The sequence below is a fragment of the Ornithorhynchus anatinus genome, chromosome 6, assembly GCF_004115215.2.
Source record: "Ornithorhynchus anatinus isolate Pmale09 chromosome 6, mOrnAna1.pri.v4, whole genome shotgun sequence".
Classification (NCBI taxonomy): Eukaryota; Metazoa; Chordata; class Mammalia; order Monotremata; family Ornithorhynchidae; genus Ornithorhynchus; species Ornithorhynchus anatinus.
This window is the reverse complement of record NC_041733.1, coordinates 40,062,841-40,087,471: the sequence shown is the minus strand read 5'-3', so window position 1 is coordinate 40,087,471 and position 24,631 is coordinate 40,062,841. Positions and strand designations below refer to the sequence as shown.

General features: G+C 47.2%; 1 protein-coding gene across 1 annotated transcript in view; it reads left to right on the top strand.

Annotated features, from left to right (window-relative positions):
* Positions 1–19,724: 19,724 nt before the first annotated feature.
* The window catches only part of LOC100078345 (synaptotagmin-like protein 2), a 72,415-nt gene continuing 67,508 nt past the window's right edge, over positions 19,725–24,631 (top strand). Inside the window, exon 1 of the mRNA XM_029067885.2 lies at positions 19,725–19,801. The gene's annotated coding sequence lies outside the window, so the exon portion shown is untranslated. The remainder of the gene's footprint in view (positions 19,802–24,631) is intronic.

Here is a 24,631-nt window from a genome sequence, read left to right as displayed (position 1 = left end):
CGGAGGGACAGAGAGATAAAGGGATGTAAATGGGTGGGTGGAAGATTAACCAGTATATTCTCCGCTAGGGACCCGTTGAGCTGGACTGGTCCCCTCTAATGGTCAGAGAAAGCTCATCTTCACCTCCACCTGCCTAAACACAGCCCACTTTCTCACCCGCTTCACTCACCCTCCTTCAGGACACTTACCGCGGTGCTTGAACTTAATGTAAATATTCGATGTAGGGGTTTGGCCAAAATCGAAGATCCAACAAGCCGTGTGGCCTAGTGTCTGGAGATCTGGGTTCTAGTCCTTGCTCAGCCATTTTTCTGTTGGGGAACCTTAAGCCCTCAAGGCATGTCATTGGCCTCTGAGCCTCGGTTTCCTCACCTGTAAGATGGGATAAAGTACCTCTTCTCTCCTTTCCCTAGCCTGGGAGCCCCTGGAGGGACAGAGACTGTGTTTGACCTGATTATCCTGTATCTACCCCTTTGCTTAAAACAGAGCTTGGCAGCACATAGTAAGCACTTAACAAGTACCCCTGTTTTTACTTCTGGGTGCCTCTTGTGGGACAGGAACTGTGTCTGATCTGATTGAATTGTTTCTACCCCAGCATGTAACAAAATTTTATCCAATCTCAGATTTTGGCCAAATCCCTACATCGAATATTTACCCTAAATTCACACCAGTTGTTCATTTGTCACTTCTAAGGTGGTCTACCAGACCGTTGCTAAGAGTAGCAACTCAGCCCACTCCCACCCTTTCTGCCACACCCCAAGTCCCTTCTTGAGCTCAGCTCTGTGCAAAAGTTTCCTTCCCTGGAGCTAATTTTAGCTAAAGTAATAGAAGTGGGGATCAAGGACTAATAATAATAACACTGGTAATTGTTATGCACTTACTATGCACTTACTATGCTGTTCAGGTTGGACACCGTCCCTGTCCCACATGGAGTGCACAGTCTTAATCCCCATTTTACAGATGGGGTAATTGAAGCCCAGAGAAGTAAAATAATTTGCCCAAGGTTAACCCAGCAGACAAGTAGCAAAGCCCGAATTAGAACCCAGTTCCTTCTGATTCATTCATTCAATAGTACTTATTGAGCACTTACTATGACTCCCAGGCCCATGCTCTATCCACTAGACTACATGAAGGCACATACTCTGTGCCAAGCACTAGGTTAAACGCTAGGGCAAATACAGGATAATCAGATCAGACCCAATTCCTGTCCTTCACTGGCAGAATCTAAGAATCTAAGCGAGAGGGAGAACAGGCATTTCCCATTTTACAGGTGAAGAAACTGAGGTCCAGAAAAGTGAGTCCTAATGGGAGTTGGAAGGACCTGGGTTCTAATCCTGGCTCTGCCAAACGCTTGCTGTATGTCGTCGGGCAAGTCACTTAACTCCTTTTTGCCTGTTTCCTCAACTGTAAAATGGGGATACCTTTTCTCTCTCCTTCTTGGACTGTGCTCTAAGTGGTACAGGGACTGTGTCTGACCTAATTAACTTGTACCTACTCCAGCTCTTAGAACAGTATTTGACAGACAGTGAGGGCTTATCCAATACCATTAAAAAAAAAAGTTCAGTGACTTGCCCAAGGTCACTCAGTAGGCTGGAGAGGAGTTGGGTTTAGAAGTTTGGTCCCGTGGCCTTTCCATGAGGCCTCTCAGTAGGGTGGTAAGGCCCATGAGCTCCCTGGATTCTGGGCAATTACTCAATACCCTGGCAGTTAAAGCAGCTTTGCAGGTTCTCCGCAGGATGAACTGGATCCCTTTTCTGTGACTCCTTGACCTTTCAGGTGACTTGTTATTTATCTTAATAATATTTATGGTACTAATTAAGTGTTTACTATGTGCCAAGCCCTACTAAGTGCTGGTGCAGGTACAAAATCATCAGGTCGGACACAGTCCCCAATCCACATGGGGCTCACAGTCTAGATAGGAGGGAGTAGGATTTAATCCCCATTTTACAGATGAGGTAACTGAAGTCCAAAGAAGTGAAGTGACTTGCTCAAGGTCTCACGGCAGATAAATGACACAGCCCAGGATTGGAAACCGGGTCCTCTGACTTTAGACCCATGCTGTTTCTACTAGGCCAGGCTGCTTCTGTGATTCTTAATGCAATCGCCAGAAGTTTGGATTGAGGAGGTGGTGCCAGAGGAGTAACAGGGAGCATTGATCTTTGAAAATGCAAGAGGTCAAGTGCAAATGACTCTTCCCCCTGCCCCGCTTAAAGCCTTATTGAAGACCCATCTCCTCCAAGAGGCCTTCCCTCACTAAGCCCCCTTTTCTCTTCTCCCATTTGCTTCTGTCACCATGACTAGCTCCCTGTATTCATCCCTCTCCCTACCCCACAACACTTTTGCACATATCTGTAATTTCTGTATATTAATATCTGTCCCCCCCTCTAGACTATAAGCAGGGAATGTCTGTTTATTATTATAGTGTACTCCCCAGAGCACTTAGTACAGTGCTATGCACACAGTAAGTGATCAATAAATACGATTGGATGAATGAATTCATAGAACTACAGAAGCCAATTGCAAATGAGGATTCATGAGGAAAAACTCAATTCCCCTTTCCTCGGTGAGATCAAGGATGCTATTAGATGTCCATCACTGTTGATTAGGAGCCTGCTGTTGCCTCTTCTTTTTTATTTTCTAGAGACAGAAAAGCCACCCATTTGTAAAGCAATAATAAATCCATAAATCCAGACATAACCTTTCAGGAAATGAGATGGAGAATCCCCAGAGCTGGAACTAACAGGGGAAGCTACCAATGGAGGTTTCTCATTACTGTGGCTAATTTTGAGATTGTCAATGAGGAGATTTGGGGAAATGGTATTCCTCTGAAGTAATAATTGTGGTCTGCTGGATGACCTTGAGCAAGTCACTTCTCTGTGCTTCAGTTTCCTTACCTGTATAATGGAGATTAAAGCCTATGCCCTTTAGACTGTGAGCCCAATGTGGGGCAAGGACTGTGTCCAATCTGGTTATCTTATAATAATACTAATAATAATTGTCTTAGTTGTTTAACACTTACTCTGTGCCAGGCACTGTACTAAGCGCTGAGGTGGATACAAGGAAATTGGGTTGGACACAGTCCCTGTCCCACATGGAGCTCCCAATCTCAATCCCCATTTTACAGATAGGGTAACTGAGTCCCAAAGAAGTGAAATGACTTGCCCACAGTCACCCGCCAATAAGTGGTGGAGTTGGGATTAAAACCCCCAATCTTCTGACTCCCAGGCCCATGCTCTATCCACTACACCATGCCACTTGTATCTACCCCACTGCTTAATACAGTGCTTGGAACGTAGTAAGTGCTTAATGAATATTAATTTTTATTCTTATTATTAATCAATATTGACCTGGAGGTAGGTGGCCAGGTCACGGATGGTATACTAGATAATGTCATCCCAGTCCTTCCTTGACCACCCCCATGCCATACTAGGTCTGGGCAGGAGGCAAACAAGCTGAAAATGCACAAATGTCCACACATCCCAATAAAAGGGAGAACTAAAACAATCAGTCAGTTGTATTTATTGAGCATTCGCCATATGCAGAGTGTTGTACTAAGCACTCGGGAGAGTACAATATAAGAGTTGGTAGACCCACTGCCTGCCCACAGTGAGCTTCACAGTCTAGAAGGGGAGACATACGTTAATGGAAAAAAATACATTTCACATATGTACAGAAGTGCCGTGGGGCTGAGGGAAGGGTGAATAAAGGGAGCAAATCCAAGTGCAAGGATGATTCAGAAGGACGTGGGACGAGAGGAAATGAGTGCCTAGTCGGGGAAGGCCTCTTGGAGGAGATGTGCCTTCACTAAGGCTTGGAAAAAGGGGAGAGTCATTGTCTGTCTGGCATGAAGAAGGAGGGCATTCCAGGCCAGAGGCGGAATATGGGAGAGATGTTTGTGGTGAGAGAGATGAGATCGAAGTACAGTGAGTAGATTGGCAATAGAGGAGAATTAGCAAGCAAACTATCACCCCCGGCAGTGGGTGGAGGAATAGTGCACGGTGATGCCAAGCTTAATTGATGTGGAGGGGGGAATCTTTGACATGCAAGCAAATTGAATTTATCTCCTCCTACAAATCTCAGTTAACCTTGCTTAGACCTGGCCTTGGTCCATGTTAAACGGTTTCGATCTTGAGGGCAGGGAGTGCGGCTTCTAATTCTATTGTAATCCAGCAATCGAGCGTATTTATCGGGCACTTACTCGGTGCAGAGCACCATACTAAGCACTTGAAAGAATACAATATAACACAGTTGGTAGACACGTCCCCTGCCCACAGTGAGCTTACAGTTTCTCCCTAGTGCTTAGTAGAGTAGAATAGAGAAGCAGTGTGGCTTAGTGGAAAGAGCCCAGGCTTGAGTCAGAGGATGTGGGTTCTAATCTTGTTTGCTGTGTGACCCTGGGCAAGCCACTTAACTTCTCTGTGCCTCAGTTACTTCATCTGTAAAGTGAGGATCAAGACTATGAACCCTATGTGGGAAAGGGACTGTGTCCAACCTGAATGACGTGTATCTACCCCAGCACTTAGTACAGAGCCTGGCACACAGTAAGTGCTTAACAAAAGCCATTAAAAAACAAAGACATTGAATCCCCATTTTTCAGTTTTCAGTTTCTCATTTTTTAATGAAGACATTATTGGTAGGGCACAAATGACAAGAAAATGGCAGGCAGAGCTACTTCTCATCCCTTCCCTAGATCCTTATCTTCCTTTCATGCTTGCTTTGGGACACTCTGGTAGTGATTTTTCAGTTTGACGATGAAGCTTTTGATCAAGTAATGGTGTGGCCTACTGGAAAGAGGCTGGGCCTAAGAGTCAGAGGACCTGGGTTCTAATCCTAACTCTGCCGGTTTTCTGCTGAGTGATTACCTACCAAGGTCAGCGTGGTAACAGAGAAGCAACATGGCCTAGGGATAGAGCACGGGCCTGGAAGTCAGAAGGACCTGAATTCTAATCCCAGCTCTACCACTTGTCTGCTGTGTGACTTTGGACAAGTCACTTCACTTCTCTGTGCCACAGTTCCCTCATCTGTAGAATGGGGATTAAGACTTGGAGCCAGTCAATCAATGGTATTTATTGAATGCTTACTCTGTGCAAAGCACTGAACTAAGCACTTGGGAGAGTACAATCTAACAATATAATGACCAGCATGTGGGATCGGGACTGTGTCCAACCTGCCAACCTTGAATCTTCCCCAACTGCTTAGTATAATGCCTGGCACATAGTAAGCGCTTAACAAATACCATTTAAAAAAAAACACCACCACCAAAAGACAAAAACCAGAGATGCTGTCTTATTTATGAGAAGCAGCAAGGCCTAGTGGAAAAAGCACAGGCCTGGATGTCAGAGGACATGGCTTCTGATCCTGGTTCCACCATGTCTGCTGTGTGACCTTGGTAAAGTCACTTCACTTCTCTGTCCTTCAGTTACCTCAGCTGTAAAATGGACATTAAGATGGTGAGCCCCCTGTGGGACGGGGAATTTGTCCAACCTGATTACCTTATATCTACCTCAGCACTTAGAACAGTGCTTGGCACATAGTATGTGCTTAACAAATACCATAATTGTTTTTTATTATTATTACTTGTTCTCCCTGGCCTAGGCTTTTAAATCTCGACCCAACTCCTTAGAGCTGCACTCTGCTGTCCTGCCTCTTAGGAAAAGAGTCCCTTTGACTTAAAAAAAAAAAAAAAAAGTGTTTGTGTTGGGAGGGAATGGGAAGGTCCTGTCCCTCCTACTCACGCCCATTCAGGGGCAGGGCAGGGGGCTGAGGCATTTCTGGGACAATTGCACGTTCCACCCCAGAAATGTCAGCCCTGAGTGGCTCCATTCATGGGTGGGGCCATTCTGGCTCACGTCAGTGCATGAGACTCCTCAGAACCAGACCGTGGGCCTTCTCCTCAAAGGGCTCGGGGTCCCGACTCCTGAACAATGACTGCTATTTGACATGTTGTTTTGCCTCTGATTTATATGCTACGTATTTAATGTCAGCTGTGTGTCCCATCCCAGAGGCAAGGGACTGCAGCCTTCGAGCCTGACCTGGAAAAAAATGACTCACTGAACTGCTAAAGTTCATGTATATGCTCAACTGCGGCCCTGGTTAGTAAAATCTTGGGAATTGTGGGAAGCAGCATGGCACAGTGAGTCGAGGACAGGTTCGGGAGTCAGAAGGTCCTGGGTTCTAATCCTGGCTCAGCACTTGTCTGCTGTGTGAGCTCAAGCAAGTTACTTGACTTCTCTTACTTCTCATCTGTAAAATGGGGACTGAGACTGTGAGCCCCACATGGGACAGGGACTGTGTCCAGCCCGATTTGCTTGTATCCACCCCAGCGCTTAGTACAGTGCCTGGCACACAGTAAGTGCTTAACTGATACCACAATTATTATTATTAAATCAGAGGAGAGAGTGCTCAGTGAACCCCATGTGGGACAGGAACTGGGTCCAACTTGATTAGCCTCTATTAAGACTATGAACTCCACGTGGGATGGGACTGTGTCCAACCTGATCTGCTTGTATCCATCCCCTCGCTTAGCAGAGTGCCTGGCACATAATAAGTGCTTAACACATATACAGTTATTACTAATTATTATTATTACCCCAGCATTTAGTACAGTGCCTGGCATATAGTAAAGAGCAGTAGCTTGGCATAGTGGATAGAGCACGGGCCTGGAAGTCAGAAGGTCACGGGCCATGGGTTCTGATCCCGGCTCCACCATTTGTCTGCCGTGTGACCTTGGGCAAATCACTTCACTTCTCTGCATCTCAGTTACCTCATCTGTAAAATGGAGATTGAGATTGTGAGCCCCATGTGGAACAAGGACTGTGCTCAGCCTGATTTGCTTATATCTACCCTACCTCTTAGTACAGTGCCAGGCATATAGTAACTGCTTTTACAAATACCATAATTCTTGTTGTTATTATTAAATACTTAGCAAATTCCATTAAAAAAATAGATTCAGCAAACTTACACGGTTGAGTCTTTGAACACAAATACATGGGGAGATTTTCCTCACACTCCCTGTGTGGTGTCCTGCAGCCTAATTGGCCCTGAATAAACTATATTACTCATTCAGTCAGTCAGTCATATTTATTGAGCGCTTACTGTGTGCAGAACACTGTACTGAGCTCTTGGAAAGTACAACGCAGCAAAAAGAGAGACAATCCCTGCCAATAGGAATCCTCTTTTCAAGGGGGTAAAGTGTTAGGCCTAGGTCAACGTCCTGTCTCCTGGAACACCAGTTAGCCACCGACCCAACAATTGATGGTATTTACTGAACACTTACTTTGTGCCGAGCACTATACTGAGCACCTGAGTGAGTACAGTGGAGTTGGTGGACACGATCCCAGCCTTTGAGGAGCTTACTGTCTAAAGGGGAGACAGATATTAAAAAAAATTACAAGGAAGGGAAGCAACCGAGTACCAGACCATGTAAGTAAGTGCAGGGGGGAGATGGTAGTAATAATAGTATTTTTAAGCCCTCACTTTGTGCAGAGCACTGTTCTATGTGGTGGGAGAGAATACATTGGTGGTAGGGGGAAATCCCTGAATGCTTAGGAAGCGGTACTAAGTACATGGGTGAGGCAGTAGGGAGGGCAAATAAATTGCTCCCTGATTCTCACAGACAGAAAATATGCCTACCTCTTTGGCTCCAAGAAGGTCAATCGATGGTATTTATTGAGTGCTTACTATGTTCAGAGCACTGTACCAAGCACTTGGGAGAGTACAATGCAACAGAATTAGCCGACACATTTCCTGCCCAGCAAATCACTTCCTCTCTGTCTTCAAAGCAGCATGGGAAGCAGCGTGGCCTAGTGAAAAGAGCTCGGGCCTGGGAGTCAGATGGCCTGGGTTCTAATCCCAGCTCTGCCACCTGTCTCCTAGGTGATCGTGGGCCAGTCACTTAACTTCTCTGGATCTCAGTTACCTCATCTGTAAAATGGAGATTAAGACTGTGAGCCCCATCTGGAACGTGCAATTTATCCAACCTGATGACCTTGTATCTACCCCACTGTTTAGTTCAGTACCTAGCACATAGTAACCACTTTAACAAATACCATAAAAAAAGCCTTCCCAAAACATCTCCTACTCCAGGAGGCATTCCCTGATTTCTCCCCACCTCCCTGGCTAATTCGTCCTGTCAGCCTTCTTGGTACTCATGAACAGATCTCATTGTTTCTTTGTTATCTATTTGCTTCCTTCTAGCTTTATTATTTGTATCTAAATTCTTACTTTTTAATCTAGACTATATTTAGCCATGTATGTTCATCTGTTTCTCCAATTAGATCGTTCGCCCCTGAAGCAGCATGGCCTTAGAGGAAAGAGCACAAGCCTGGGAGTCAGACGACCTGGGTTCTAATCCCGGCACTGCCACTTGCCCACTCTGTAACAAGTCACTTCACTTCTCTGTACCTCAGTTACCTCATCTGTAAAATGAGGATTACAACCTCCTCTGTGTGAGCCCCATGTGGGTCAGGGACTCTGTCCAACCTGATTTTCTTGTATCTACCCCAACACTTAGGACAGTGCCTGGCACGTAGTAAGCACTTAACAAATACCATATACCATATTCCTCCACATCTAGTACAGTGCTCAGCACATAGGTGGTACTCAGTAAATAGTAGTGGTGTTGGAAAAGATGCCATGAAGGAAGTGAAGTCTGAGCAGGGCTTTGTCAGGGAGAAAAATGTCATTTTACAAACCGGGAAGGCAGGCAGGGTTAAGATGCAATCACATTATGAGAAGTGACAACCTACCTTGGCAGGTCAATCTTTTTCAGTGTATTTTAATTAAAAAGAAAAATCACAAGTGAGACCTTCGGGCTGATTTTTTTCATGTCCTGTGCTTTCCTTTTCAAACTCCCCATTTTCTCTTTTATTATCTTCAGCACCAAGGAATTGGAAACACTACAAACACTACACAACACTACGCACATTCCTGTCCACGGTTTATAAAAGAACCTTGGAAAGTCTGGTGCCAAGAGTAATATAACATGTTTCTACCAGAATCGCCTGGGGAAACACTCTAAAGATTGGCCCTGGAATATCTATCCTCGACATATACATTCAACATGAGAAATTGCATTCAGACCTTTCACAGCAAACAAGAATGCAACAGTAAGTGTTTGGTCTTCCAAATAACCTCTTTGTCTGTCACACTTTGTTGTCTGATGTTGTGGAATGTTTCTCTGGCCCTTGCAAGAAACCTACAACCTGCCTGAAACGAAAGTCATTTTTGAAAGTGCCCCTTTATTTTCTTTCCTGAGCCCCAGGTTAAATCTTGTTGTTGGAAAACCTGGGCCCAGGGTGAACTTTTGAGGACTACATTCAATGAGATTCATCCCAACCTTTCCTAATACCTTTACCCTTTCCTCTTTCGTAATAATATTAATGATAATAATAGTAGTTTTTATGTGCTTACTATGCACCAAGCTCCGTACTAAGCTCTGGGGTAGATACAAGATAATCAGGTCTCATATGGGTCATTATTATTATCATTATTTATCATATTTTTGAGCACCTACTTTGTGTCCAGAACTGTTCTAAGCACTGGGGTAGATTCAAGTTAATCCATCTAGACACAGTCCTTGTCCCACTAGGGGCTCACAGTCTAAGTAGGAGGGAGACCAGGTATTGAATCCCCATTTTGCAGAAGAGGGAACTGGGGCACAGAGAAGTTAAGTGACTTATCCAAGGTCAAAAAGCAGGTACTGGTGACAAGCAGTGTGGTCCGGTGGATAGAGTACGGGCCTGGGAGCCAGAAGGACCTAGGTTCTAATGCTGGCTCTGCCACTTGTCTGATGTGTGACCTTGGGCAAGTCACTTCACTTCTCTGTGCCTCAGTTCCCTCATCTGTAACATGGAGATTAAGACTGTGAGCCTCTAGTGGAACATGGACTATGTCCAACCTGATCATCCTGTATCTACCCCAGTGCTTAGACTAGTGCCTGGCACATAGTAAGAGCTTAACAAATACCTCTTTTTTAAAAAAAGAAAAGGTATGTGGGAGAGCCACCTTTAGAACCCAGGTCCTCTAATTCCCAGGCCCAGGCTCTTCATCCTGTTTTCAGCCTAGCTCTTCATTCACTCCACTGGTTTCTGTCATGGTCTCCTTTCACGTCTAAAAGTTCTGATTGTGTGGAGGAGAAAGCGACATCAAGGCGGGTAGTTCAGGAACTTGGCTTCGCTTGAGACATCCTAAGAAAATCCCTCTCATCCTTTTGTCCTTACTCTCTGAAGTAAATGGTGAGAGAGGTAGAATTCTTGGGAGTCCCCAACTGTAATTCATTGTCGGTCATACAAATGGAGAATCGATCCAGAGCTTCAACAGTGCTTAATGTGGCTTCCATCTGAGTTGGAAAATAAAGCGCAATGCCTAGGATAGAAACAGGGAATCATCATTGCCAAATGGATAGTGTACAGGCCTGGGAGTCAGGAGGACCTAGGTTCTAATCCCTGCTCTGCCACTTCTCTGCTGTGCGATCTTGGGCAAGTCACTTCTCTGGGCCTCAGTTACCTCATCTGTAAAATGGGGATTAAGACTTTGAGCCCCAACCTACATGAAGTCTTCCCATATCAAACATACCGGACTGGTTGCTCTGTTCATGACTGCTTCCTCACAGCACACATCCAGACATGGTGCGTGTATCTGCAAGTGATGTTTCTGTGGCTTGAATTTTCCCTCTCCTGGATGCTTCTGATTCTTTTATTTTATGGCTAATTGTCTTAATAATAACGGCTGTTGTAATTATCACTTTTCCTATGTGCCAAGCACCTTACTAAGAGATGCAGTACAATCACATCACCCACCGTCTTTGTCCCACACGAGGCTCATAGGCTAGGAGTCTTTGTGCTTATAGTTTTTGTGTATTTGTGTTTATCCTACTTCTACCATTTAATTGAAAGCTCCTCTAGGATAGGTAGAACGTTCTTTACTCTTCTAATGCCATCCTAGTCACTGTACCTTGATCTCACCTATCTCACCACCGACCTCTAACCCATGACCTGGAATGCCCTCCTTTTTAATATCTGACAGTTACCCTCCCCACTTCATAAACTTATTGAAGGCACATCTCCTCCAAGAGGTCTTCCCTGACTAAGCCCTCATTTCCTCTTTTCCCACTTCCTTCTGTGTCTCCTAGCCCCACATCACTTATATACATACCTACAATTTATTTATATTAATGTCTGTCTCCCCCTCTAGGCTGAAAGCTTATTGTGGCAGGGAATGTGTCTGTTATACTGTTGTGTTGTACTCTCCCAAGTGCTTAGAACAGTGCCCTACACACAGTAAGTGCTTAATAAGTATGACAGAAGGGAGGGAGGGAGGATCGATTTATGATTTACCTCCCCGCAGAACCAAGTCCATAAATGCTGCTGACTTACAGTCCAGCTGGACAGAAAATATCCTTATCTCATTTTAGAGTTGGGAAAAATGGAGTCCCTGAGGCTGCGTAGTCAAGCCGGGAGGAGGTCTGGACCAAAATATCCCTCTCAGCCTCTTCCAAACACAAAGCCATGAAGAGCTGTGACTCAGTCTGTGTCCTTAGGGGGAGTGAGTCATTGACTGAACAATTAAAAAGATTAATGACATACTGGAATTTCTTTAAGGTCTGATCAGGTCAGGTTTGTGGTTTATTGTTATCTGTGCCGGAGAAGAATAGACGATGTTAGATCTTCAATTGCAGGTTTGGACATTTTGCTGATTGAAAGGTTAAGCTGTTTGAGTGACCTCTGAGGAGTTTTGCAGATTTTTTTTCCCTTTCTATTAGCTTTGGCTGGGCATGTTCATCTGGGTATGTCCCGATAAGGTTTCTATTCAGCAGGGTTTAGTTTTAGGGGAGTCCCTGAGCTTGAGAAAGGATGATTTGGTGTCTACATCTGTTCACAAGGGAACCCACTCTAATCATCTGCCCCCTCTTTTTTTGGTATTTGTTAAGCTCTCACTATGTGCCAGACACTATTCTAAGGTAATGCAAGATACAAGGTAATCAGGTTAGACTCAGTCCCTGTCCCACATGGGGCTCACAGTCTTAATCTCCATTTTACAGTTGAGGTAACTGAGGCCCAGAGAAGTTAAGTGACTTCCCCAAGTTTACAATCTAGTGGGTGGGACATTAAAACAGCTACAGAGAGGGTAAGGGGTTGAGTTTAAGAATATGGACCTAACTACTGTGGGGCTGGGAGTGGGGTGAATATCGAAGTGGTTAAGGGTACAGACCCAAGTGCATAAGGGAAACAGAGTGGAGGGTGAATAGGGTGGGGGAAATGAGGGGTTGGTCAGGGAAGCTCTCTTTGGGGTGATAATGGTTTTAGTCGGGCTTTGAATCAATCTATGGTATTTATTGAGCACTTACTGAGCACTGTTCTAAGTGCTTGGGAGAGTAAGATACAGCACAGTTGGTTGTCAGTCAATCAGTCAATTGTATTGAGTGCTGACTGTGTGCAGAGCACTATACTAAGCACTTGTGTAAGCACAATATAACAAATAAACACATTCCCTGCCCAAAGTGAGCTTATGGTCTCTAGGGGGAGGCAGAATTTAATATAAATAAATAAAATTACAGAGCTATACATGTGTTGTGGGACTGGGAGGGGGGATGAATAAAGGGATCAAGTAAGAGCAATGCAGAAAAGATTGGGAGAAGAGGAAAGGAGGGCTTAGTCAGGGAAGGCCTCTTGGAGGAGATGTGCCTTCAATAATGCTTTAAGGGTGGGGAGGGTAATTGTCTGTCGGATATGAAGAGGGAAGGCATTCCGGGCCAGAGGCAGGACGTGGGCAAAAGTTCAGCAGCGAGATAGACGAGACTGAAGTACATTAGAGGAGCAAAGTTTGTGGGCTGGGCTATAGTAGGAGAGAAGTGAGGTGAGGTGGCTGAGGGCAAGGTGATTGAGTGCTTTAAAGCCAATGGAAAGGAGTTTCTGCTTGATGTGGAGGTGGATGGGCAACCACTGGAGGATCTTGAAGAGTGGGGAAATGTGAGTCGAACGTTTTCATAGAAAACTGATGGAGGCGTCAGAGTGAAGTATGGACTGGAGTGAGGAGAGCCGGGAAGCAGGCAGGTCAGCAAGGAGTAATGAAGGCGGGATGGGATAAATGCTTGGATTACCGTGGTAGTAGTTTGGATGGAGAGGAAAGGGTGGGTTTAGCGATGTTGTGGTAGGCAATTTGAAAGTGGGGAGACTGGTCTTTTGTTGGATATGAAAAGGAAGGGAGTTCCAGGTCAGAGAGCGAGAAGTCCCTGTCGAGACAAGAAGTGTAGCCTGGTGGAAAGAGAAAGGGGCCTGGTGGTCAGAGGACCTGGGTTCTAATTTTGGCCCTGCTGCTTCTCTGCTGTGTGACCTTGGGCAAATCACATAATTCCTCTATGCCTCGGTTACCTCATCTGTAGAATGGGGATTAAGAGTGGGAGCCCTATGTGGGACAGGGACTGTGTCTAACCTTATCAACTTGTATCTACCCTAGCACTTAATAAAGTGCCTGGCACATCATAAGTGTTTAACAAATGCCATGGAAATAAATGGAGTTAAATCGAATAGGTTGGCGTTAGAAGGGAAGTGAGAGATTAGTCAGGGAAGGCTTCTCAGTATTATTGTAAAAGTGACTGAGCTGGGAAACCAGGCCAATTCATCAAATCCTTGTTACCCGCTTTCTCTAACTTCGTGTCTCCAGAAACGGTCAACCTTTGAGGAAAATTTTCTAAACTTGGTTTTATAGAAGAAACAAAGCTCAGTGTATAAGAAGGCCCCAGAATCTCAGGAGCGGGAAGGAAGAGGGTGGGGATAGAGGGGAATCTAATTTTGATCCCCTTCTAGATTGTGAGTTCCGAGATTGTGGGCAGGAAATGTGTCTACCAACTCTCCTGTATTGTCCTCTGCTAAGTGTCTAGTGCAGTTCTGGGCACACAGTAAGCCCCCAGTAATTACCATTGATTGATAGATTGAATGTGAGGGTGTAGAATAGTCACAATTTGAGGACTTCTGTCTTTGAGGCAGACAAAATTCCCACCAGCTTCAATAGCTGGGCCGAAGATTTGAAGATCGCAGGTTGGGTGACCCGTTAATCTAAGCTAAAAACCAAAGTCGGAACTTTCCCTTCCGGGGAAATGTTATGATAGGATCACTCTTCCAACGAGGCTTGTGATGCCTCTAATTCATATTGGGCACACCTTCTCTTCTCAGTGGAGAGTCCAGCAGTTCCCCAATGTTTAGCCAACCTCAGGGGAGCAACCTGCCAAGCCCCATTCCCATAGTTGAGAGACACAACTCCCAGGCCCGCAGCCATTACGTTCTGTCCCAGGTGGAAAGCAATTGAGGTGTGTGGAGAAAGATAAGGGGAAAAGATGGAGAAAGAAAATCAGACTGGAGGCACAGCACATTGTCTCGCTATCCAAAAATAGCTCGGGCTTTCAGACGTGGGCTTGGCCAGAGTCAGGACCCAGCTAATGAGCGAGCTCCGATCGAGATGGTAGCCTCATTTCCTGGTCTGTTTATTCTTCAGAGCTATTTTCCTTGGATCCATCTGCCGCTGATTCCATTTATCTTGAGGGAGTTGGACTTTTTTTTTTTTTACGGGCCAAGGAAAGAGGTCTCCACGAATGCTTGGTTGCTAAAAACATGAGGCTTTCTGAGACAAACCACCACAGGACACCTGCACCTGCAGTGTCGGGGGCAGACAAAGAGGAATTGGAAGGCTGAGGGTTGGTGGTGTTTATGCTGGAGTGGGTTTGTGCATGGCTGAAAAAGGGCTCCTTTGTGAATTACACTATACAGGATACACTCGCAGACACACACACATCACATGCTCCCCCTCCCAACTTTTTTTCAGCGCTAAAGCTACAAGTTACTCTCCCTCTGCCATGCCCAGCTCCCAACCCAGCTCCTCAGCCCAGGTTGAGGGTTTAAATCAGGAGAAGCTAAAAGGCGAGAAGCAGAAAGCAAATCCGGCCATTCTTCCGGGAGATGACTGGGGCTGCTCATGATTCCAGATCAGTACCTGGACTGAAAACCAGATGGTCAGAGAGCGGGGTGTGGGGTTTGGCGGGGGGGGGTGTATATCACAGTGTATCACAGGACACTACTCTTAGGGGAAGCAGCATGGCATAGTGGCTAGAGCACAGGCCGGGGAGTCACAAGGTCGTGAGTTCTAATCCCGGCTCAGCCCCTTGTCCGCTGTGTGGCTTGGGTCAGTCACCTCACCTCTCTGGGCCTCAGTTACCTCGTCTGGAAAATGAGGATTAAAACTGTGAGCCCTGTGTGGGACGGACTGTGCCCCACCTGATTCGCTTGTATCTACCTCAGTGCTTAGTCCGGTGCCTGGTACATAGTAAGTGCTTAACAAATACCTTAACTATTATTGTTAGTATTACTCCGACCCCACCCCAGGCCCCGCTCCACAGCAAACGCTAAGCTGAGGGGGCTCATTTGCTTTCATCTTGGGGGAAGGTAGGGCATTTCCCGGTTCATCCAACCTAGGTATTTCAAAGGTCTTTCTTGTCTCAACTAGCCCGAAAATAACCAGGTGTCTCAGCAAGTTAAACAGTGACGAGTTGGGGGCCTCTTTGGGGCTTCTGGTCATTGCCCCCGGATTCAAGGTGCCTTTGTTCTCATCCTTAGACGTGTGGGCTGTCATCGGCCCGGCCCAGAGAATTTCTGGCCCCCAAAAGAAAAGGGAAGAGTGGAAAAGTGAGAAGCAGGATGGTCTTGTGGACCGAGCACGGGCCTGGGAGTCTGAGGACCTGGGTTCTAATCCTGACTCTGCCAATGGTTTCTCTGTGACCTTTGGCAAGTTTCACTTCTCTGTGCCTCAGTTCTCCTGTTCGCCCTCCTACTTAGACTGTGAGCCCCCTGTGGGGCCAGGACTGTGTCTAATCCAATTAACTTGCATCAACCTCAGAGTTTAGAATAGTGTTTGACACATAGTAAGTGCTTAAATACCATTTAAAAAAGGGGTGGGGCAGGGCTGGATCAGGTATTTGTGGCCAAATAAGATCCAGAGTTCACCTCAGTTCAGATCATAATAAAAAATAATAATAATGATAGCAATAATGACATTTGATAAGTGCTTACTATGTACCCAGGACTGTACTAAGCGCTGGGATAGATACAAGATAATGAACTTGAATACAGTCCAGCCCAGAGGGAGGAAGGACAGATATTAATTCATTCATTCAATAGTATTTATTGAGCACTTACTATATGCAGAGCACTGTACTAAGCGCTTGGAATGTACAAATTGGCAACAGATAGAGACAGATATCTCACACCTATTTGACATGCGAGGAAGCTGTGGCACAGAGAAGTTAAGTGACTTGCTCAAGATCACCCAGCAGGCAAGTGGCGGAGCTGGAATTGGAACCCAGGTCCTCTGACTTTCAGTCCCATGCTCTTTTCGCCAAGACCCGCTGCTCTTCGTGGAAGCTGTTTGTTTTTTTTTGGACTTACGGCCTTCGGCTCAGTACCCACCCTTTTCCAGTGGGCCAATTCCACTTGGCCCCGCAAACTCTCTGAAGCACCCTCAGTTGGCTTCAAATCCAGAGGGTACATCCCGCAGCATGGCTCAGTGGAAAGAGCATGGGCTTTGGAGTCAGAGGTCATGAGTTCGAATCCCAGCTCTGCCACTTGTCTGCTGTGTGACCTTGGGCAAGTCACTTCACTTCTCTGTGCCTCAGTTACCTCATCTGTAAAATGGGGATGAAGACTGTGAGCCCTACGTGGGACAACCTGATTCCCCTGTGTCTACCCCAGCGCTTAGAACAGTGCTCGGCACATAGTAAGCGCTTAACAAATACCAACATTATTATCCCGGATAAGGAAAGGACTTTCCAGGAGAGGAAAGTGATCGGAGATGGTGTCCCCCTTTACCCTTGTATGCTGCTCAGGGAGGCTGCCAACCCAACCCCTCTTTCCTCTCTCCTCACTTCCCTTATTTTTTTTTATGATATCTGTTGAGAACTAAGTGAGTCAGGCTGGATGCAGTCCATGTCCATTGTGGGGCTCACAGTCTTAATCCCCATTTTACCGATGAGATCACTGAGGCACTGAGAAGTGAAATGACTTACCCAAGGTCCCACAGCAGACACAAATGGCAGGGCTGGGATTAGAACCCAGTTCTGCTTTTCCTCTGGATCTTTCCAATTGGACACTGCTAGTTTAGGATGGCAAGAAACATCCCAAAGTGTCACCCACCCCATCACAGCTTCTAGCCCCATCCCACCCAATCCCCTTTAAAAAAAAAAAATTAGGTTTTTATTAAACACTGTGCTGTACTAAGTATTCTTTCATTTATTCAGTTGTATTTATTAAGTCCTTACTGTGTGCAAGGCACTTTACTAAGCACCTGGGAGATTACAATATAACAATAAAAAGACACAGTCCCTGCCCACGACAAGCTTACAGTCTAGAGGGGGAATACTGGGGCAAATGCAAGCTTAATCAGGTTGGACATAGTCCTTGTTCCACATGGGGCTCTCAGTCTTAATCCCCATTTTACAGATGAGAGAACTGAATCACAGAGAAGTGACTTGGCCCAGGTCCCACAACAGACAAGTGACGGGACCACAATTAGAACACAGGTCCTTCTGACTGCTAGACCTGTGCTCTATCTCCTAGGCCATTCTGCTTCCCTATGATGACATCCATTTAACAGAGCCGGCCGCTGAGGTCCAGGGTGGGTAATGGAGTATTAGCCCAAACTCACACAGAGACCGTGATGATCATAAGAATAATAATAGTAATGATAATTGTGTTATTTGTTAAGACCCTACTATGTGCCAAGCAGTCTACTAAGTAATGGGGTGAATACAAGTACATTTGGTTGGACATAGTCCCTGTCCCACACAGAGCTCGCAGTTTTAATCCCCATTATACAGGTGACATAAATGGAAGCACAGAGAAGTAAAATGACTCACCCGAGGTCACACAGCAGACACGTGGCTGAGCTGGGATTAGAACCCAGATCCATCTGACTTCCAAGCCTGTGCTCTACCTGCTAAGCCACCCTGCTTCTCAGAACTAGGTCCCACCCACTGCTCTTGTCTGTAGATTCCCCCTCCCCCTCCCATGGCCCTCTCTTCTCCCCAAAAGTCACACTGCAGTCGGGGGTGTGACCTGGGGGGGAGGGAGCCCCCATTTTCTGTGCCTGTCAGGCCATGGACCACCCCCCTTCGGCTTTAGGAGAGGAGAATATTCCCAGTTCTGTCATTGCCTCTCTGTCCCTCCTCCATCATGCTTTTACTCTGTGCCTCAGTTTCCCCAGCCCTGAGCGGGATTCTAAAATCCCTGCCCCCTCCCAACTCTCGGTAGTGTAGGGAGGATGTGAGTGGCCAAGGGCTCTGCAGAGGACTCTGAACCGCGATAGACGCAACATGGGGTAGTGGATAGAGCACAGGCCCGGGAGTCAGAAAGTCATGGGTTCTAATTGTGACTCTGCCGCTTGTTTGCTGTGTGACTTTGGGCAAGTCGCTTAACTTCTCTGGGCCCCAGTGACCTCCTCTGTAAAATGGGGATGAAGTCTGTGAACCCCATCCGGTCCAACCTGAGTACTTTGTATCTACTCCAGCACTTAGAACAGTGCTTGGCACATAGTAAGCGCTTAGAGAGGCAGCATGGCTTAGAGGAAACAGCACGGACTTGGGAGTCAGAGGTCGTGGGTTCTAATCCCTACTCCCCCACTTGTCGGCTGTGTGATTGTAGGCAAGTCGCTTCACTTCTCTGTGCCTCAGTGACCTCATCTGTAAAATGGGAATGAAGACCATGAGCCTCATGTGGGACAACCTGATGACCCTGTATCTACCCTAGCGCTTAGAACAGTGCTCTGCACATAGTAAGCGCTTAACAAATACCATTATTATTCTCTGGGCCCCAGTGGCCTCCTCTGTAAGATGGGAATGAAGACCGTGAGCCTCATGTGGGACAATCTGATTACCCTGTATCTCCCCCAACGCTTAGAACAGTGCTCTGCACATAGTAAGCACTTAATACCACCATTATTATTCTCTGGGCGCCAGTAGCTTCCTCTGTAAGATGGGGATGAAGACCGTGAGCCTCATGTGGGACAATCTGATGACCCTGTATCTCCCCCAGCGCTTAGAACAGTGCCCTGCACATAGTAAGCCCTTAACAAATACCACCATTATTATTCTCTGGGCCCCAGTGGCTTCCTCTGTAAGATGGGGATGAAGACCGTGAGCCTCATGTGGGACAATCTGATGACCCTGTATCTCCCCCAACGCTTAGAACAGTGCTCTGCACATAGTAAGCACTTAATACCACCATTATTATTCTCTGGGCCCCAGTAGCTTCCTCTGTAAGATGGGGATGAAGACCATGAGCCTCATGTGGGACAATCTGATGACCCTGTATCTCCCCCAGCGCTTAGAACAGTGCTCTGCACATAGTAAGCGCTTAACAAATTCCAACATTATTATTAGTAGTAGTAAAGACGAAGGAAGGAAGGAAAACCATCATGAAATGGATCGATTGACAGCAGGAGTGGCCGCCCGGGGGGAGGGCGGCAGGAGTGGATCCGGGCCGGGTTTTGCAGGCGGCCGCGCGCGGGGAGCGCTCCGGGATCGGGAGCCGGGCGGGCGTCGGTCCGGTCCGGTCGGAACCGCGGGCCAGGAGGCCGGGCGGGCGGCGATCCGCGCCGGGTTTTGCGGGCGTCGGGGCTCGGGCGGGCGCAGATCCGGGCCGGGTTTTGCGGGCGTCGGGGCCGGGCCGGCGGGGATCCGGGCCGGGTTTTGGCGCTGCCGGCCGGTCCTGGCTCGGTGGGGCCGCAAGCTGCGGGACTCCGGACCCCGCACCTACCGCGCAAGGTAGGACCCCCTTTCTCCAGCTGGACGGCTCCCTGCACGCACGAACGAAGCAAGGTGCCAAGCACTGCTCCAGCCGCTCGGGGAGATGAGAGGAGTCCCGGGATGACCCTCATCAGGATGGTATTGGTTAAGCTCTTACTTTGTGCCAAGCTTTCAGCTGAGCGCTGGGGGAGATAGGAGTCCCGGGATAATCATCATCACGATGGTATTTCTTAAGGCCTTACTATGGACCAGCGCTTAGTACAGTGCTCTGCACATAGCGCTCAATAAATACGATTGAATGAATGTGCCTAGCACTGGTCTAAGCGCTGGGGGAGATAGGAGTCCCGGGGTAATCATCATCACGATGGTATTTCTTAAAGCCTTACTATGGACCAGCGCTTAGTACAGTGCTCTGCACATAGCGCTCAATAAATACGATTGAATGAATGTGCCTAGCACTGGTCTAAGCGCTGGGGGAGATAGGAGTCCCGGGGTAATCATCATCACGATGGTATTTCTTAAGGCCTTACTATGGACCAGCGCTTAGTACAGTGCTCTGCACATAGCGCTCAATAAATACGATTGAATGAATGTGCCTAGCACTGGTCTAAGCGCTGGGGGAGATAGGAGTCCCGGGGTAATCATCATCACGATGGTATTTCTTAAGGCCGTACTATGGACCAGCGCTTAGTACAGTGCTCTGCACATAGTAAGCGCTCAATAAATACGATTGAATGAATGTGCCTAGCACTGTTCTAAGCACTGGGGGAGATAGGAGTCCCGGGATAATCATCATCACGATGGTATTTCTTAAGGCCTTACTATGGACCAGCGCTTAGTACAGTGCTCTGCACATAGTAAGCGCTCAATAAATACGATTGAATGAATGTGCCTAGCACTGTTCTAAGCAGCATGGAGAAGCAGCATGGCTCAGTGGAAAGAGCACGGGCTTTGGAGTCAGGGCTCATGAGTTCGAATCCCAGCTCTGCCACTTGTCGGCTGTGTGACTGTGGGCAAGTCACTTAACTTCTCTGTGCCTCAGTTCCCTCATCTGTAAAATAGGGATGAAGACTGTGAGCCCCACGTGGGACAACCTGATTCCCCTATGTCTACCCCAACGCTTAGAACAGTGCTCGGCACATAGTAAGCGCTTAACAAATACCAACATTATTATTATTATTATCACTGGGGGAGATGAGAGGAGTCCCGGGGTAATCATCAACATGATGGTATTTCTTAAGGCCTTACTATGGACAAGCGCTTAGTACAGTGCTCTGCACATAGTAAGCACTCAATAAATACTATTGAATGAATGTACCTAGCCTGTTCTAAGCACTGGAGGAGATGAGAGGAGTCCCGGGATGACCATCATGATGATGGTATTTGTTAAGCTCTTATTACTACTAATAATAATGTTGGCATTTATTAAGCGCTTACTTTGTGCAAAGCACTGCTCTAAGCGCTGGGGTTGATACAGGGTCATCAGGTTGTCTCACGTGAGGCTCACAGTCTTCATCCCCATTTTACAGATGAGGGAACTGAGGCCCAGAGAAGTGAAGTGACTTGCCCAAAGTCACACAGCTGGCAAGTGGCAGAGCTGGGCTTCGAACCCATGACCTCTGACTCCCAGGCCCGGGCTCTTTCCACTGAGCTGCGCTGCTTACTATGTGCCAAGTGCTCTTCTAAGCGCTGGGGGAGATGATAGGAGTCCCGGGGTAATAATCATCACGATGGTATTTGTTAAACCCTTACTTTGGACAAATGCTTAGAACAGTGCTCTGCACATAGTAAGCGCTCAATAAATACTATTGAATGAATGTGCCTAGCACTGTTCTAAGCACTGGGGGAGATGAGAGGAGTCCCGGGATAGTAATCATCATGATGGTATTTGTTAAGCCCTTACTATGTGCCAAGCACTCTTCTAAGCGCTCGGGAAGATAGGGGTCCAGGGATAATACTCCTCATGATGGTATTTCTTAAGCCCTTACTATGGACAAGCGCTTAGTACAGTGTTCTGTACATAGTAAGCGCTCAATAAATATGATTGAATGAATGTGCCTAGCACTGTTCTAAGCGCTGGGGGAGATGAGAGGAGTCCCGGGATAATGATCATCACGATGGTATTCGTTAAGCCCTTACTATGTGCCAAGCGCTCTTCTAAACGCTGGGGGAGATAGGAGTCCTGGGATAATAATCATCATGATGGCATTTGTTAAGCCCTTACTATGTACAAGCGTTTAGTACAGTGTTCTGCACATAATAAGTGCTCAATAAATACGATTGAATGAATGTGCCTAGCACTGCTCTAAGCACTGGGGGAGATGATAGGAGTCCTGGGATAATAATAATAATGATGGTATTTGTTGAGCCCTTACTATGTCCAAGCGCTTGGTGCGGTGCTCTGCACACAGTAAGCGCTCAATAAATACGATTCAGTGAATGAATGAATGTGCCTAGCATTGTTCTAAGCGCTGAGGGAGATGATAGGAGACCTGGGATAATAATCATCATGATGGTATTTTTTAAGCCCTTACTATGTGCCAAGCACTGTTCTAGGCACTGGGGGAGATAGGAGTCCTGGGGTATTAATCATCATGAGGGTATTTGTTGAGGGCTTACTATGTACAAGCGCTTAGTACAGTGTTCTGCACATAGTAAGTGCTCAATAAATACGATTCAGTGAATGAATCAATGTGTCAAGCACTGTTCTAAGCGCTGGGGGAGATGATAGGAGTCCCGGGATAATAATCATCATGATGGTATTTGTTAAGCCCTCACTATGTGCCAAGCACTGTTCTAGGCGCTGGGGGAAGTAGGAGTCCTGGGATAATAATAATGATGGTATTTGTTAAGCGTTTACTCTGTGCCAAGCACACAGCTAATAAGTGGAGGAGCCGGGATTGGAACCCAGGATGTTGAGGGGGTTTGTTAAACGCTTACTCTGTTCTAAGCGCTGGGGGTAATACAAGGTATTCAGGTTGTCCCACATGGGGCTAAAAGTCTTAATCCCCATTTTACAGATGAGGTCACTGAGACGCAGAGAAGTTATGTGACTAGTCCGAAGTCACACAGCTATGTGGCAGAGCCGGGATTAGAACCCAGGACTTCTGACACCCAAGTCCGTGTTCTTTTCACTAAGCCTTGCTGCTTCTCCATCCCTTGGGATAAACCGAGGGACCCATCCCATCCTCCTCCTCCTCATCAGTGGGATCATAGATCACTGTCCTGAACGCTCAGGAGAGTTGGCAGACACGTAAGGGATGGAGGCAAGGTCCCGGGGAGTGGAGGGGGCTGTCATTTGAGGCGTCCTTGGAGTGGACAGAAAACAACCACGCACCCCTTTCCCCCCCAAAGAGAATGATGATGACGTGTTAAGCGTTTACTATGCACCAAGCACTGTTCTAAGCGCTGGGGTGGATACAAGCTGATCAGGTTGGACATAGTCCCCGTCCCACATGGGGCTCACAGTCTCAATCCCCATTCTGCAGATGAGGCACCTGAGGCCCAGAGAAGTGAAGTGACTTACCCAAGGTCACGCAGCAGACAGGTGGCAGAGGAGGGATTAGAACCCGTGACTTCCTGACTAGGCCAGGATGGTCCTCTCTATGCCACGGTGCCCCTCGAATATCCGCATCTCTTTTCCGGAGCCTTCGCCCAAGCCTGGTTTGCAGTAAAAACGGTCTTGCAAAGTTGAGTTCTTGGGCTGGAGGGGTCAAGTCTTCCCTTTGAGCAGGGGCTGGGGGGCGGGGGTGAAAAAGGGGCCAGGGTTTTAGGGGGAGGGGGGCAGGCTTCAATTAGTGGTATTTATTGGACACCCACTCTACAGAACTGTGCTAAGCACTTGGGAGAGTACAACAGGATAAAGTCATTAGACACAATCTCCCCAGAAGTTTCCCGTCTTCAGAGAGCTGATGGGCAGCGGCGTGGTCTAGTTGAAAGAGCGCCGGCCTGGGAGTCAAAGGATCTGGGTTCTTATCCTCGTTCTGCCACTCAGCTGCTGTGTGGGCCAAGTCCCTTCATTCATTCATTCAGTTGTATTTATAGAGCGCTACTGTGTGCAGAGCACTGTTCTAAGCACTTGGAAAGTACAATACAGCAAAAAGAGAGACAATCCCTGCCCGTGACAGGCTCGCAGTCGAGGGGTGGGAGACAGACATCAATACAAGTAAACAGGCATCAATTTAAATAAATAGAATTATATAGAGAGAGAGAGAGACTACAAATACACAAATGGTATATATATAGATATAAATATATCTCTCTGACCTCCCTTCCTCCTCTCTCGCCCCGCTCCGGTCTATTCTTCACTCCGCTGCCCGGCTCATCTTCCTGCAGAAACGATCTGGGCATGTCACTCCCCTTCTTAAACAACTCCAGTGGTTGCCTATCGACCTCCGCTCCAAACAAAAACTCCTCACTCTAGGCTTCAAGGCTCTCCATCACCTTGCCCCTTCCTACCTCTCCTCCCTTCTCTCTTTCTACCGCCCACCCCGCACGCTCCACTCCTCTGCCGCCCACCTCCTCGCCGTCCCTCGGTCTCGCCTATCCCGCCGTCGACCCCTGGGTCACGTCCTCCCGCGGTCCTGGAACGCCCTCCCTCCTCACCTCCGCCAAACTGATTCTCTTTCCCTCTTCAAAACCTTACTTAAAAATCACCTCCTCCAAGAGGCCTTCCCAGACTGAGCTCCTCTTCCCCCTCTACTCCCTCTGCCATCCCCCCTTTACCTCTCCGCAGCTAAAGCCTCATTTTCCCCTTTTCCCTCTGCTCCTCCACCTCTCCCTTCCCATCCCCACAGCACTGTACCCGTCCGCTCAACTGTATATATTTTCGTTACCCTATTTATTTTG